The following is a 14,661-nucleotide window of genomic DNA, read 5'->3' on the forward strand; positions in this document are numbered from 1 at the left end:
CAGGAAACAACGTCTTTAACCAACACTGTGCTAATCAGTAATGTGTGCTGAAAACAAGTCCTGTTTTGTAAGGCTTATTTAGTTAATAAAATATTGATATTCCTATGCCCATCTGTTTAAAGGTATTCCTTTGTAAACAATGGAGGCAACCATCCCAACATTTGAAAATAATAATGAAAATCTGGCCAAAAAGGTTGCAACTCCCAAAACCAACATTTGCTGCTTCAAGTAAAAAAAAATCAGCAATGTTGGGGGGATCTGTGGTACAAACATAACAGTTTTTGGCTTGGCAAGTTAAAGGGATACTATGCTTTTGGTGAAAAAAAGCTGCTGTTTATTATAAGTTTAACACAATCACTTGAATAAAACATTCAGCGATAAAGAAAATATATTTATGGATTATATTTAATGCTTACCATGAGTCGCTACATATAGTACTGCAAAAAGCTTGTGTATAAAATATATGTGTTGATGGACTACAGCCAAGGGACCATAGCTGTTACTGAACACCAAACCAGTGTCCATAAATGGCATTCAAAATTTGTGGGACAATAAAAACTACTCAAACTTCACCAGCATGGAGTGAAGTTGGGGTTATACAGGGGCATGTAACCTTATTGTATTAAACTCTGAGACAGAGAAACAGATAATGTGGTATTTAAATGAAGTACCACTTCTGAAGCCATGTATTTACAATCTTAATAAGGGTACATTCCCAGTAGAGTGATCTACTGAAGCTTATTTGCTGGGATCTACTGATCACCAGCTCAAGATGCTAATGCCCATATTGTGTGAATGCTGACATGTCTTATGTCTTACAGTGGTTAACTGCTGCCCAGTTACTGCCCCCCCCCTTGCTGTGATTTTAATGATATGAAAATAAAACAGGCAAAAACATTGACAAGCGCTGTATATTTGTTGGAAAAAAAGACATTAGTAACATGGCTTAGCACAATGAAAGGATACAACAACTCTGCATTTCTCAGAACTGTAAAGGGCCCCTTGACAAAGGCAATTTATTAGACAAAAGTTAATGATAAGTATACATGGTGGCATTTTTGCTTGTCCAAAACAGCGCCTTAAACCTAAGAAAAAGTCTACTAGTTGCAGATGCACATTATCTAGGGGCAGAGGATATCAGATAGACCTACAGATCTATTTCAGTCCTACCATTTGTTTTCCTGACACAGTTTCACAAACATAAATGGGAAAATCAAAGCTTGTTCACTCAACATTATTCTACTGAGTAAAGGCCTACTGTCAGTTTTACAATGATAACTTATTATTTGTTGATTTTGGCCCATAGGATCAAGATGTCTCACACTGACAAGTCTGTCAGCTGAAAGATATACGATTGCTTACTGCCAAGAGGAGAAAGAACACTGTGTAAGTGAAAGAACACTACATATTACAGCAATACTATAGCTAAAGTACATCTTGATAATCTAGTTTGCATCAACAAACCAACTTCCAAAAATATTTTTAAATCCTTTATGACTGTGGGGTATGATGTGAAAAATGTGGTTAAAAGGATTAATAACAATTATGGATTTCAGAATAAAGCAGCAGATGGCAGCAAGGCTACTGGCTGGCAATGCTTCTAAATCAATCCACAACAAACAAGAATTCACCTTTATTAACATTAACTGCAATATATATCCTGCAAGTGCAATCTAATAAATAATTAATGAGTCTGAGGCTAGTATTTACCATCTACTACTTGTGTGGGCTGCAAAATACCTAAACTTTAAACTGTTGTATGGCACTGTTGGCATACAGAACAGCCTGTAGTGTCACACTACACAAGTTACAGATGATTGCCTTGGACACTTTTTCCCACAGGTTGGTACTTGAAGCACAGACAGATTGGACTTAATCAGTTTGAGAGTCATTATTTTTAGAGTGAACTCTAGATAATACATATTCATGGTTTGGGCTCAAGAGCCCTACATAGTTAAGTATATTTTAAGTAACATATTTCTTAATATTATACAGAATTTTCCAAATCGCAGAACATGCTTGTAGCAAATCATAAAAGCATTTGGACCAGTGTTGGTCGGAGAACAAAATATGAATTATATTGCAAGGAAAACTTGTAATGGAAAAGCTAACATGAACTGGCCTGCCTATATAAGAAATTCAGCAAGATAAGTGTATGCTTAATTTGACCAGGAATATTGTACATTCATTTTAATAGGTATCATGCTCTTGATCTGGAGCAGGGACTGATATGAATGTTCTCTGTAAAGCAATGGATAACATGTCAGTGCTACATAAATAAAATAATAATATGGTATCTCTTATTCTTTTTGTGTGGAAATAAGTGTTTTACTACATTGTTTGACTCTCAGAGAAACATAAATATTCCCAAAGCTATCTGTTAAATTAATTTAGAGAAGTTATTTTAATCAAAAACACATTTATTGAGGTATGACCATTGATTTGAGACTACAATATTTACACAATCAGTAAATAATAGATCCCCTTTAAAGTTATAGCATAGTATTTTATAGGGAAAAGTATGTTCCAGTACTTTCTTCCAGCCAATAAAAACAAGGAGAGGTTTTATATCTACAGGTTCAATTATATCTCATCACCATTAAGCACCATAAGTATAAGAATTAAGCAATTTTGGTGCTATGTATAGGCAGTGTGCACTTTTACATAAAATTGTCATGTGTTTTTTTGTGTAGAAGCAGAGGGGTTAAATAATTTCATATGCATGCAGATATACAGGTCCTTTTCAAAAAATTAGCATATTGTGATAAAGTTCATTATTTTCTGTAATGTACTGATAAACATTAGACTTTCATATATTTTAGATTCATTACACACAACTGAAGTAGTTCAAGCCTTTTCTTGTTTTAATATTGATGATTGTGGCATACAGCTCATGAAAACCCAAAATTCCTATCTCAAAAAATTAGCATATCATGAAAAGGTTCTCTAAACGAGCTATTAACCTAATCATCTGAATCAACAAATTAACTCTAAAAACCTTAAAAAGATTCCTGAGGCTTTTAAAAACTCCCAGCCTGGTTCATTACTCAAAACCGCAATCATGGGTAAGACTGCCGACCTGACTGCTGTCCAGAAGGCCATCATTGACACCCTCAAGCAAGAGGGTAAGACACAAAAAGAAATTTCTGAACAAATAGGCTGTTCCCAGAGTGCTGTATCAAGGCACCTCAGTGGGAAGTCTGTGGGAAGGAAAAAGTGTGGCAGAAAACGCTGCACAACTAGAAGAGGTGACTGGGCCCTGAGGAAGATTGTGGAGAAGGACCGATTCCTGACCTTGGGGGACCTGCAGAAGCAGTGGACTGAGTCTGGAGTAGAAACATCCAGAGCCACCGTGTACAGGCGCGTGCAGGAAATGGGCTACAGGTGCTGCATTCCCCAGGTCAAGCCACTTTTGAACCAGAAACAGCGGCAGAAGCGCCTGACCTGGGCTACAGAGAAGCAGCACTGGACTGTTGCTCAGTGGTCCAAAGTATGTCATTCGGAAATCAAGGTGCCAGAGTCTGGAGGAAGACTGGGGAGAGGGAAATGCCAAAATGCCTGAAGTCCAGTGTCAAGTACCCACAGTCAGTGATGGTCTGGGGTGCCATGTCAGCTGCTGGTGTTGGTCCACTGTGTTTTATCAAGGGCAGGGTCAATGCAGCTAGCTATCAGGAGATTTTGGAGCACTTCATGCTTCCATCTGCTGAAAAGCTTTATGGAGATGAAGATTTCATTTTTCAGCACGACCTGGCACCTGCTCACAGTGCCAAAACCACTGGTAAATGGTTTACTGCCCATGGTATTACTGTGCTCAATTGGCCTGCCAACTCTCCTGACCTGAACCCCATAGAGAATCTGTGGGATATTGTGAAGAGAAAGTTGAGAGACACAAGACCCAACACTCTGGATGAGCTTAAGGCCGCTATTGAAGCATCCTGGGCCTCCATAACACCTGAGCAGTGCCACAGGCTGATTGCCTCCATGCCACGCCACATTGAAGCAGTCATTTCTGCAAAAGGATTCCCGACCAAGTATTGAGTGCATAACTGAACATAATTATTTGAAGGTTGACATTTTTTGTATTAAAAACACTTTTTTTTTATTGGGCGGATGAAATATGCTAATTTTTTGAGATAGGAATTTTGGGTTTTCATGAGCTGTATGCCACAATCATCAATATTAAAACAAGAAAAGGCTTGAACTACTTCAGTTGTGTGTAATGAATCTAAAATATATGAAAGTCTAATGTTTATCAGTACATTACAGAAAATAATGAACTTTATCACAATATGCTAATTTTTTGAAAAGGACCTGTATACTCCTGACATGAAATCAGCTCTGGAAATTAAGTCTCCCCGTGGTGCTGGAACATAAGTCACATTTGATCCAAAGAACCAAGTCTGAAGCACTAAGAGAACAGCTGCACTTTACATACCATATCAAATACATATCATGTAGTCAGAGGGATAGCATGATACCCATGAAAGAAGTTTCTGAGGATGGGCCAGAAATGTCAGGTAGCTGAGGTACAAAACAATTGGCTTATTGGCAGTGTGACTACAAAAAATGTTTAAGAAAAGCTTAGCAGCAAAGTTTCATAGTTTGCTCTAGTCACTTGTGGTTTTCTGTATGAACTAACTTTGTATTTAACACCATATCTTTTTGTGGCAATTACTGAAGAGGAAGTCTTGCAAGCTATGGCCCTGAAGGTATAAATATAATAATCAAGCATTTACACACCACTGACTACAAATTGAAGATTGTTGTAGTCAAGGAATCAGCCCTTGACACTTGATATCAAGTACCTGAAGAGTAAGGTAGCACAGCACAGCATATCAGGGTGCAGTGGCATGGTAAGAGCCCAGAAGTAAGCAGAAAGGCAGTGGTCAGCAATGTCAGGAAGGAAACTGTATTTATCATCTTTTGTGATAGTGCTGACCAGGCTCTGGCATTTTAAGTACAGTATACAGAGGCCCAAACTGCCCATCCCCAGGCTCAATAAATAGTGTTGATGGAAGCGCATGGAATTAGAGAAAAACAAAAGCAAAACTAGTGCAATACGTACAAAACTTTCTTTGTGACTAAAACGCTAAAAGATTTTTAGCGTTCTAATTTGGTGCGAAATGTGCAAATATATTAAGTGAATCGGACAATCAAAAGTGCTTATATATCAGCCCAATGCAGTGTATCACACCCACACGATGTGTCCAAAGTAAATGCTCACCAGATTTAATTAAAATAAGAGCATGTAGAGAAGTCAATTCGGCTATTGATTGCAGTGCATCCTTAGTCCTCAGAGTATATGGAATGAAGAGGAATCGAAAATAGTATAAAATCGTTTAATATGTAAAATAAAGCCCCTGCACAATGCAGGCTACTTACAGTGTGAAGCAGTATATCAGACACAACAAAAAGCCCAACGCGTTTCGCGTGCTCACGGCACGCTTCCTCAGGAGCAAATTTGCTCCTGAGGAAGCGTGCCGTGAGCACGCGAAACGCGTTGGGCTTTTTGTACATTTCGCACCAAATTAGAACGCTAAAAATCTTTTAGCGTTTTAGTCACAAAGAAAGTTTTGTACGTATTGCACTAGTTTTGCTTTTGTTTTTCTCTAATTCCATGCGCTTCCATCAACACGATTACACACATCTGAGACCCATCTAAAAAGGGAGGGTTGTTCTTATGAGGAGGCAGCACACGATCACACAGTTTCTACTATACTGAAGATTTGGTTTCAAAGAACTCCACCAAGAAGCGCTGAGTATTTGGGGGACCACCCTATTAACTGTTACATCAATAAATAGTAACTGTCTATAGAGCCCCTCTGGCATTTGCCAGGCCTGGTGGTGCCGATATATTGTACATTGCAACTTATTCATATCGGTCATTGTCACAGTGCAGCTTACAATGAAATTGCCCTGAATCACGCACACAAATACAAACCCTTGGGAACCTGAGGTAGGAATGGGATGAATTATTGGCAAAGGACACATCAAAGGGTGTTCCAATAGCTTTGCCTTGTGTTCTACAATACCTACCCCAGGACTGCCTTCACATACACTACAGCACTAACCTCTAGATACCCTCAGTCCACAAGCTGATGTTTTAAAGGGGAGGTTCTAAGCACCTTTGCAACTGGTCTTCATTAATTATTTTCCTTCTACTAACTCTTTGCAGCTTTCAAATGGGGGTCACTGACCCCAGCAGCCAAAAACTATTGCTCTGTAAGGTTCCAGTTTCATTGTTAACTTATATTTTTATTCAGCCCCTCTCCTATTTAAAAGCCAGCCTCTCATTCAAACCACTGCTTGGTTGCTTAGGTAAATAGGACCCTAGCAACCAGATAGCTGCTAAAAATCCAAACTGGAGAGCTGCTGAACAAAAAGTGAAATAACTAAAAAACTACAAATAATAAATAATGAAGACCAATTGTAAATGATGTCTCTATATCATACTAAAAGTTAACTCAAAGTTGAACAACCCCTTTAAGTCCTGGGTCTATGGTTATCACACTGCAAAACTACTTTTGAACAATATATGTACAGGTGTAGGATCTATTATCCAGAATGCTTGGTACCTGAGGTTTTGCAGATAAGGGATCTTTCTGTTATCTGTATCTTACTTTTGCATTCCTGTAATCTGCAGCTTTCTGGATAACGGGTTCCCAAATAAAGGATCCCATACCTGTATAAGCAATCAGCATCTATACATGCTCCAATGCATGTTTTTAACTGCCAGGACACTTTATATGGGGTCTCACTGGTCTCTCTTTCTCCACAGCCAAATCACTTTTCTAAGCTGAAGCCTTAATCAAATCAGCTATTATAACTAAGGAGACCTGGTCTGGAACCACATGGCATTCTGACGGCTAAACAGAAATTGATCATCTGAATTTACTCTTAAATGGGGTATAGGACAATTGTATTCAAATAGTCTACGTTTAAATTTACGGATATGTCATAGTGCTCCATTGTTACTAGATAGCTTATGCCAATTTAATTTCATTCTCTCTCTACAAATATTTATGTTCCACGCTACACTAGTCCTAGCAACATTATTAAAACATCTGGGAAAAATATATAATATTTTATTTAATTTTCTAACAAACTCAATCAATTTTGAATCAGATATTTCCAGCAGAAGTACAAAATTGTTAATCTCTTTCTCTCTCACAGTTAATCTTTCTGCTCATTATGCACAATACTATAATGAGACACATAGTTGACCTGCATTCAGACCAGCTGGACAGGGACCAATGCTCTGAACACAGGAACTTCTATCAACCAAAAGCTTTTCCCAAATGCCAATTATCATTATTTTTGTTTCCAGTTCAGTTCTCACAGAGTTTAATGGATGTCCATCAGTCAACGTATATATGTACTCTTCTACCCTCTCTATTAATATGCTGATTATCCATTTCCTGCAGTAATGATACTGACCCTTCTGTGGTTTATGTGTTTTATCCGTGTTCTGTAGTAATTATACTGGCATGTCTGGGGTATGTTGGGGTAGAATGGGCGTGGAATTTAGGGTTGTGTTCACAAAGTGCACGCGGCAACAGATTTTCACACCATTATGGGTTTTGCCAATTAATTTCCTGCAAACTTGACCCCTTCTTATTGGTATGCAGGCTCAGTGTTAGAAATACAGGTTGTTTTTGCTTGATGAATTTGCCTGTCCCTTGAAAATGTTTCTGCAGACGCCCATGGTGATCAGATCATGTGTAAATTCAGGGAGACGTCTAGAAAATCCAGCTAGTTATGCTGCCCTGGTTGCAATTTTATTTTACGTGCAATAAGTGCAGCCCCGCAAAATGCCTTTTTTTTTTTTTTAGCAGCGCAAGGCAAATGCAGCACAAGGCAAATGCAGGCGCACACGTTTCTGCATTCATCTTACTGGATTATCTGGAGTTAATGGAACGCCCATTTGCCATTTTTGCACTCATAATACTGCTATATTTGGTATTAATATGCTGATTATCCATTTCCTGCAGTAATGATACTGACCCTTCTGTGGTTAATATGTGTTTTATCCGTGTTCTGTAGTAATTATACTGGCATGTCTGGGGTATGTTGGGGTAGAATGGGCGTGGAATTTAGGGTTGTGTTCACAAATTTTATTTTATGTGCAATAAGTGCAGCCCCGCAAAATGCCTTTTTTTTTTTTTTTAGCAGCGCAAGGCAAATGCAGGCGCACACATGTTTAAGGGCCCGGCTTGGCAGCAATTCTGTAAAAGAAATGCCGGCCTTCCTATATTTTCTTCTTTCCTCCCTATTAATAATGTTTGCATCAAGCATTGATTTTGGGAGTAATTACTTTTGCACGCTGGGGGTAAAACAAAAAGGGAATGGGATCACCAACGAGCCAGGCTTGAACCAGCGCCCTTTGGATATTGCTATCCTTGATAGTCCGTTGCTCTACCTATGAGCCACGAAGGGATCACGGAGTCCAACTGTCTCACTAGGCCTCCTAACTATGACCTAGGAGGCATTCTCCAAGATGGCCGTGCTTTCCAGGGCGTAGTGCATGGCCATCTTGGATTTTTTTTTACTTGAGCCAGGCACAGGGAGCAAGCAAGAGGGAGCGAGACGAGCAGCAGGAAAGGAGAACTTTGGTGTTGGGATTCTGCTTGTGCAAGTGTAGGTGAGGAGATGAGCTCAATCTACCCATTTCTGCATTAATCTTACTGGAGTTAATGGAACGCCCATTTGCCATTTCTGCACTCATAATACTGCTATATTTGGTATTAATATGCTGATTATCCATTTCCTACAGTAATGATACTGACCCTTCTGAGGTTAATATGTGTTTTATCCGTGTTCTGTAGTAATTATACTGGCATGTCTGGGGTATGTTGGGGTAGAATGGGCGTGGAATTTAGGGTTGTGTTCACAAAATGCACGCGGCAAGAGATTTTCACAACATTATGGGTTTTGCCAATTAATTTCCTGCAAACTTGACCCCTATTTATTGGTATGCAGGCTCAGTGTTAGAAATACAGGTTGTTTTTGCTTGATGAATTTGCCTGTCCCTTGAAAATGTTTCTGCGGACGCCCATGGTGATCAGATCACGTGTAAATTCAGGGAGACGTCTAGAAAATCCAGCTGTAAGGGCCCGGCTTGGCAGCAATTCTGTGAAAGAAATGCCGGCCTTCCTATATTTTTTCCTCCCTATTAATAATGTTTGCATCAAGCATTGATTTTGGGAGGAATTACTTTTGCACGCTGGGGGTAAAACAAAATGGGAATGGGATCACCAATGAGCCGGACCAATGTGCTCTAGTTGTCATATTTCCAGCCAATCTTATATGGCAAGTTAGCCCACCATGCGTGGCTGAATCAATCAAAGACCTTTGTCTTTTTTGCAAGAAATCTGAAAAACTTGCAAAGGCCACAGATGCTGCATATTGCTCAAAAGTATGGTCCATAATAATATATCTGTATTAGCTTGTGTATAGTTGTGAAAAATGCAAGCTAAAATATTCCCAAAACTTGTTCATGGTTTCTTTTGTTTCTGAGGTACTGTGGTTACCCCAGCCATATATTCCTTATTACCAGTAAGATGATAAGGAATGATGCCACCAACTGTATTTACCCTCATCTCTAAACCTCCACAGTCCCTACTCCCCTTTAATGACACCTCCATCAGCGCAGGAACAAACTATGAAACAACTCTAGTTCAGATATTCTGAAAAAAACAAAGGGGACACGGCAAACCCAGCAAAAGCATTCCTGAATTATCAACTTTATCACAATAAGCAGATTTTATACATTTATAATATACAATATATCTATATATGAGAATGTTATTTTTGTCAATAGGCAAATTAAGTGTTTGGTTTTGAGTTATAATACCTGTACTTTGAAATCAACATTTCAAAATCTTTCAAGCTGTGCACTGGAGATTGAAAGATTTTGGTTAAATGGCCAGCAAATAATGATCATTGTTAGCCACTTTTAATAATAATAATAATAATAATAATAATAATAATAATAATAATAAGTATTTAACAACTGAGTGCCAGTGTTAAGGTGGCCATACACGTTCAGATTTTAGTCTTCTTCCAACGAACATTCAGATATCGTAAACTTAAATGTAGCAATCTAAAACTAATTAAGCCCTAAAAATAACAAATGGGAGGATGTTCTGCACAGGAAATAGTTGGCAGACACCAATCATATGAAAGTGACTTCCAATGTAGGTCCCCCCAGTATATCGTCAGATACACAATACATGCGCAGACTTTCTCGTTATCCGACAAATTTTCTTACCTGCCCAATCAACTAAACGACCGATAACCATTGTACAAAAATTACCAGCTTGATAATTTGGAGCCCACACACAGTCTGAAACTACCGGTATGTTTTGTACAAATATATTGGTGCGTGTATAGGCAGCTTTATATCTGTACATCACTCCAAACTAAACGATGAGGCTAAAAGAACCCAATGGGCAACAAAGAGAGAATTCAGCATGCCGCATTCCAGTCAGGTGACTGCAATGGAAAAAAGTAGTAAAATACTTGATGGTAGTCATCAAACCTGTCATTTAAAAACACTTGGCTCTCTTTTTGTTTGGTTCAGTGCTTATAAGGTGGGTGAAAATTCTACATTATTTAGCTTTACAACTTTAAAAATACTAATGCAGCTTTCCAGAGAAGGAATGTCATATTTTTTTTAGGCATGCTGGGAATTTGAGGATTAGCCGTGGATGTAGCTCAAAAGACAAGCATCTCATACGCTAGGTTGGTGAGTTTGTCAATTAGTATCTGCACATGACCCAGTTGAGCTTGTAATAATTATAGGGCCTCCTTGCACCACAAAGCCAACAGTTCTGTGTAAAAAACTGCAGTAACAATAAACAGATGACTCAAAGTTATCACTAGTGCCATAGGTTTGGCAAATAATCATAGTGCAAAAAGGCTTCATGTTATGTGGTTCGCAACTGGTTGTTTTCTGAATATTACTCTATTTTAGCAAAAAAAAAAAAAAAAAAATATAGAAATAACACAAAAATATAGTATGAACACTTCAGAGAAATTCTTACACTTTCCAAAACATTTCTTCTTTCATAAATCTTTTTCAAATTCTGTTTAGAAAATGTTCCTCTTTTGTGCCAGCACACGACCTCTGTCTGTACCCAATGGTTATGAGTAAATAGCATCAATATTTTCAAAGAGGACAAGGAAGCACACTGGGCAATGACGTCAAAGTAGCCTTTACAGACAGGCATATTATTTTCTTTATAAATACGTTTCCTACAAAGCAGACAAGCAGTAAATCACATGTGTAGAATTACTCAGCTGTACAACACAGAGAGCTGAGGCCAGCACAAATAGACAACTTGCAGACTGCAAGGAAGCATTACATATAGTTGGGGGGGTGGTGCCGAACCTTCTGCGCCTGTTTCAGTGCTGATGAAGTGTTATGGCTTTGGCTGACTAGAGGCAATAGGAATAGGGATTTTGCATCCTTGTCAATGTAGAAAGAACCAAAAAAAAATAATGTCATGGTGCAGATTGTAATTTAGAAACAATCAATTTCTTGTATGCTGATTGCATTGCTTTGAGTTGCTTATTGTGTAACATAATGGTATGTAACATTAAAAAGGATGCCTGTGTCGTGACATTGCTTTTGGTCAAGCGTAGGCTCAGACTAGCTTACCAGCAGGCCTGGACTGGGATTCAAAATAGGCTCTGGCATACCAAGCCCAAACAGCCCCCCACCAGCCCACTAAATAGTGACTGTCTATGGCATCTTATGCCCCTCCTGCATTTGCCAGAGTCCACAGATTGCCAGTCCAGGCCTGCTTAGAGCCTGGACTCTTAAGAGTGTGCAAACCTGCAGCCCTCCAGGTGTGGTTCAACTACAAATGACAGCACTCATAGCTTCTGTGAAGGTGTGCAGGGGTCAGACAGTTTGAGAAACCCACTGGGTCCCATCAAACAATTTTCTGTAAACAAGGAGTCCATAAAAAGGTTTGGCTCTTAGGCCCTCTAGTCTCTTGTTGCACCCCTTGTTGTGTACAATAAGTAGAATTACAGAAAAAAAATATCATTATGCTCCAATAATAATGTATGCCAGTACTGTACTGTGTAATTATATCTTTGAAACTATTTGTCTCCTTCCTGCAAAGTATATGGGAAAACAAGCATCAGAAGCATTTTTGCATTTTTTCATATTTTTTCAATTTTAGTTATAAATTAGCAGTATAGGGTAGGGCAGAGAGTGCATGGAAGGTCTACTCTCTGCCCTATACCTCAGCTTAAAGGGCATGTCAACCCCAAAAATAATGTTCTGCATAATGAAAGAAAACATAATTCTAAGCAACTTTCCAATATGAAATAATTAAAAATTTGTAGCACTTTAAACATTATTTGTAAATGTAATTGGTATTGAAAGCAGCATTTGCTGAACTTCTGGTTGTTACATTTTAAACAATGTTGCAAAGGTCTTGCTTCTCCAGCAATACAGGTCTGTCAGGCTGCTGCCTTGTGTTACAATGTTTCAACAGTCTGAGCCACCAGGGCAGAGAATAGAAATGGACAGGCAAACACTGCTTCTAATAGCATTTATAAATACAAATAACTCAAAAACCATTACTTATAATAAATGTATATTGCAATGCTGCTTAGAATTTTGGTTTCTTTTATTAGGCAAAAAATTATATTTTGAGTTGCCTTGTCCTTTAAAACCAGCATTGTAACACATATATTTGCATCTTGTCATGTACACATTTGCCCTACCCTCTGCTGGTCTTAAGCTGAGTTACAGGGTAGGGCAGAGAGTGCATTTTCGGACTGTGTGTGTGCTCTAAATAATCGTCCCAACAATTTTCGTACCATGGCGATTGGCCATTTAGTCATACAGACAGGTTATGAATTTATTTTAGATAAAGATAATATCATTTCATGTATTGCCTATGTGACAATATTATTCTTTTCCTTGGGTTTGTCAATTAATTGTCTTCCAATTGGTTATTTTTTTTTTGTCTGTCAAATTAATGGTCAGTACATTGATTGGTTATTTTTCTGACTTTAATCCTACAATTTAAAGCTGAATGTGAGTTTTACGAAGTTGCATTAAAACGTATAATAGCTATCCAAACATTTGTTGTAAATATTAGACTCATGCCTATGTGGCACCTCTGCATCAGCAATTATAATCAAGTACTGGTCTAGAACTAAAAAAAATAATTCAACGGCCTAGAAGGGACATCACTAACCTTTCAGCTCCTAAACAAATGTAACTTTTTGACAAATATAAAATGGAATATTACAAACTGTTGAATTCCATGAATGTGCACAGGCCGGTGTAGAACAAATCCTCTTGTACTCTTTTCTAAGGCAGTACAGACATCTATCCCTGACACAAATATATGAAAGGGTTAAAACTTGCAATCACTTCAACCTGCAAAAAAACTTTGTTCTGTTACATTCCCAAGGCAGATCTCAAGCCAAAAAAGAGCAGGTTATTATTACTTCTCGCTCTCCTTCCCTGTTGATCCAATCTACACCATGCCTCTAATAGCCTCCGACAATAGAGCTGACGAGCTTTTCAGAGCTGTAGCCCGTGCTGATTTCTCCTGAATGTGTTGCTGATGGCAGCATGCAGTGCACAGTCCTACATTTTCAAGACAAGTCTTGAATAGAATGGTAACAAGCAACGCTTCCCCCTTCCTCTGTGTCCTACCCACCCTTTAGGAATACGGGCTCAGGAAGATGGGATGCGTGCAACATTATTAAGCTGACAATGGCAGAGCGAGCGAGGCAAAAAAACAAAGGCTGGTTTATAAATCGGTACTGCAGGCCAAAAATCCAGATTGGTACTTTCTTCTCCTTTGTCCCTACCAGCAATCTTTTTAAAGTCTCATTAGCCGTATTTCTTGTAATGACATACTACAATTATTCAAGCCAGTCCTTGGCAGGAGGAAATAGTGAGGATCGAAATCTATACAACCATTGTTAAGAGATGTTTTATTCACTGAACATTAACCTTTAGTGTGCCACTTGGAAACAAGTCTTTAAATCACTGAAAATGTTGATGTATTTGTACAGCATGTTCCTGTGACCTTAGCCAAGACACTTCAAACTCTGTGCTTTGAAAAACAAGTGCCAGAATTAAAAGATACCCTACACCAGTGCTGTCCAACTTCTGTTGTACCGAGGGACGGAATTTTTCCGACCTATGTGGTGGAGGGCCGATAATGGAAGCCAGTTTTGACCACTCCCCTTTTTGAAACCGCACCCACTTGAAACCACACCCATGTTATCACATGACCATACCCATATTAATGGTTGTAGTACAGCAAAAACCTGCCATACTCTGCCTTCCCTACCCTGCCTGTGTGTGCCATACCCTGCCTTCTCTACCCTGCCTGTGTGTGCCATACTCTGCCTTCCCTACCCTGCCTGTGTGTACCATACTCTGCCTGCCCTACCCTGCCTGTGTGTACCATACTCTGCCTGCCCTACCCTGCCTGTGTGTACCATACTTTCACTGTGTGTGCCATTCTTGGCTGGTTTGTGCCATACTTGGCCTGTGTGTGCCATACTTTGCCTTCCCTACCCTGCCTGCGTGTGCCATACTTTCACTGTGTTTGCCATTCTTGGCTGATTTGTGCCATACTTGGCCTGTGTGTGCCATACTCTGCCTGTGTGTGC

At 39.0% G+C, this 14,661-nt stretch overlaps 1 protein-coding gene across 2 annotated transcripts in view; it reads right to left on the reverse strand.

The window, feature by feature from the left end:
- Positions 1-14,661, reverse strand: part of alg9 (ALG9, alpha-1,2-mannosyltransferase) — a 74,008-nt gene that overhangs the window by 15,112 nt on the left and 44,235 nt on the right. The gene's annotated exons all lie outside the window — the stretch shown is intronic.

The sequence above is a fragment of the Xenopus tropicalis genome, chromosome 7, assembly GCF_000004195.4.
Source record: "Xenopus tropicalis strain Nigerian chromosome 7, UCB_Xtro_10.0, whole genome shotgun sequence".
Classification (NCBI taxonomy): domain Eukaryota; kingdom Metazoa; phylum Chordata; class Amphibia; order Anura; family Pipidae; genus Xenopus; species Xenopus tropicalis.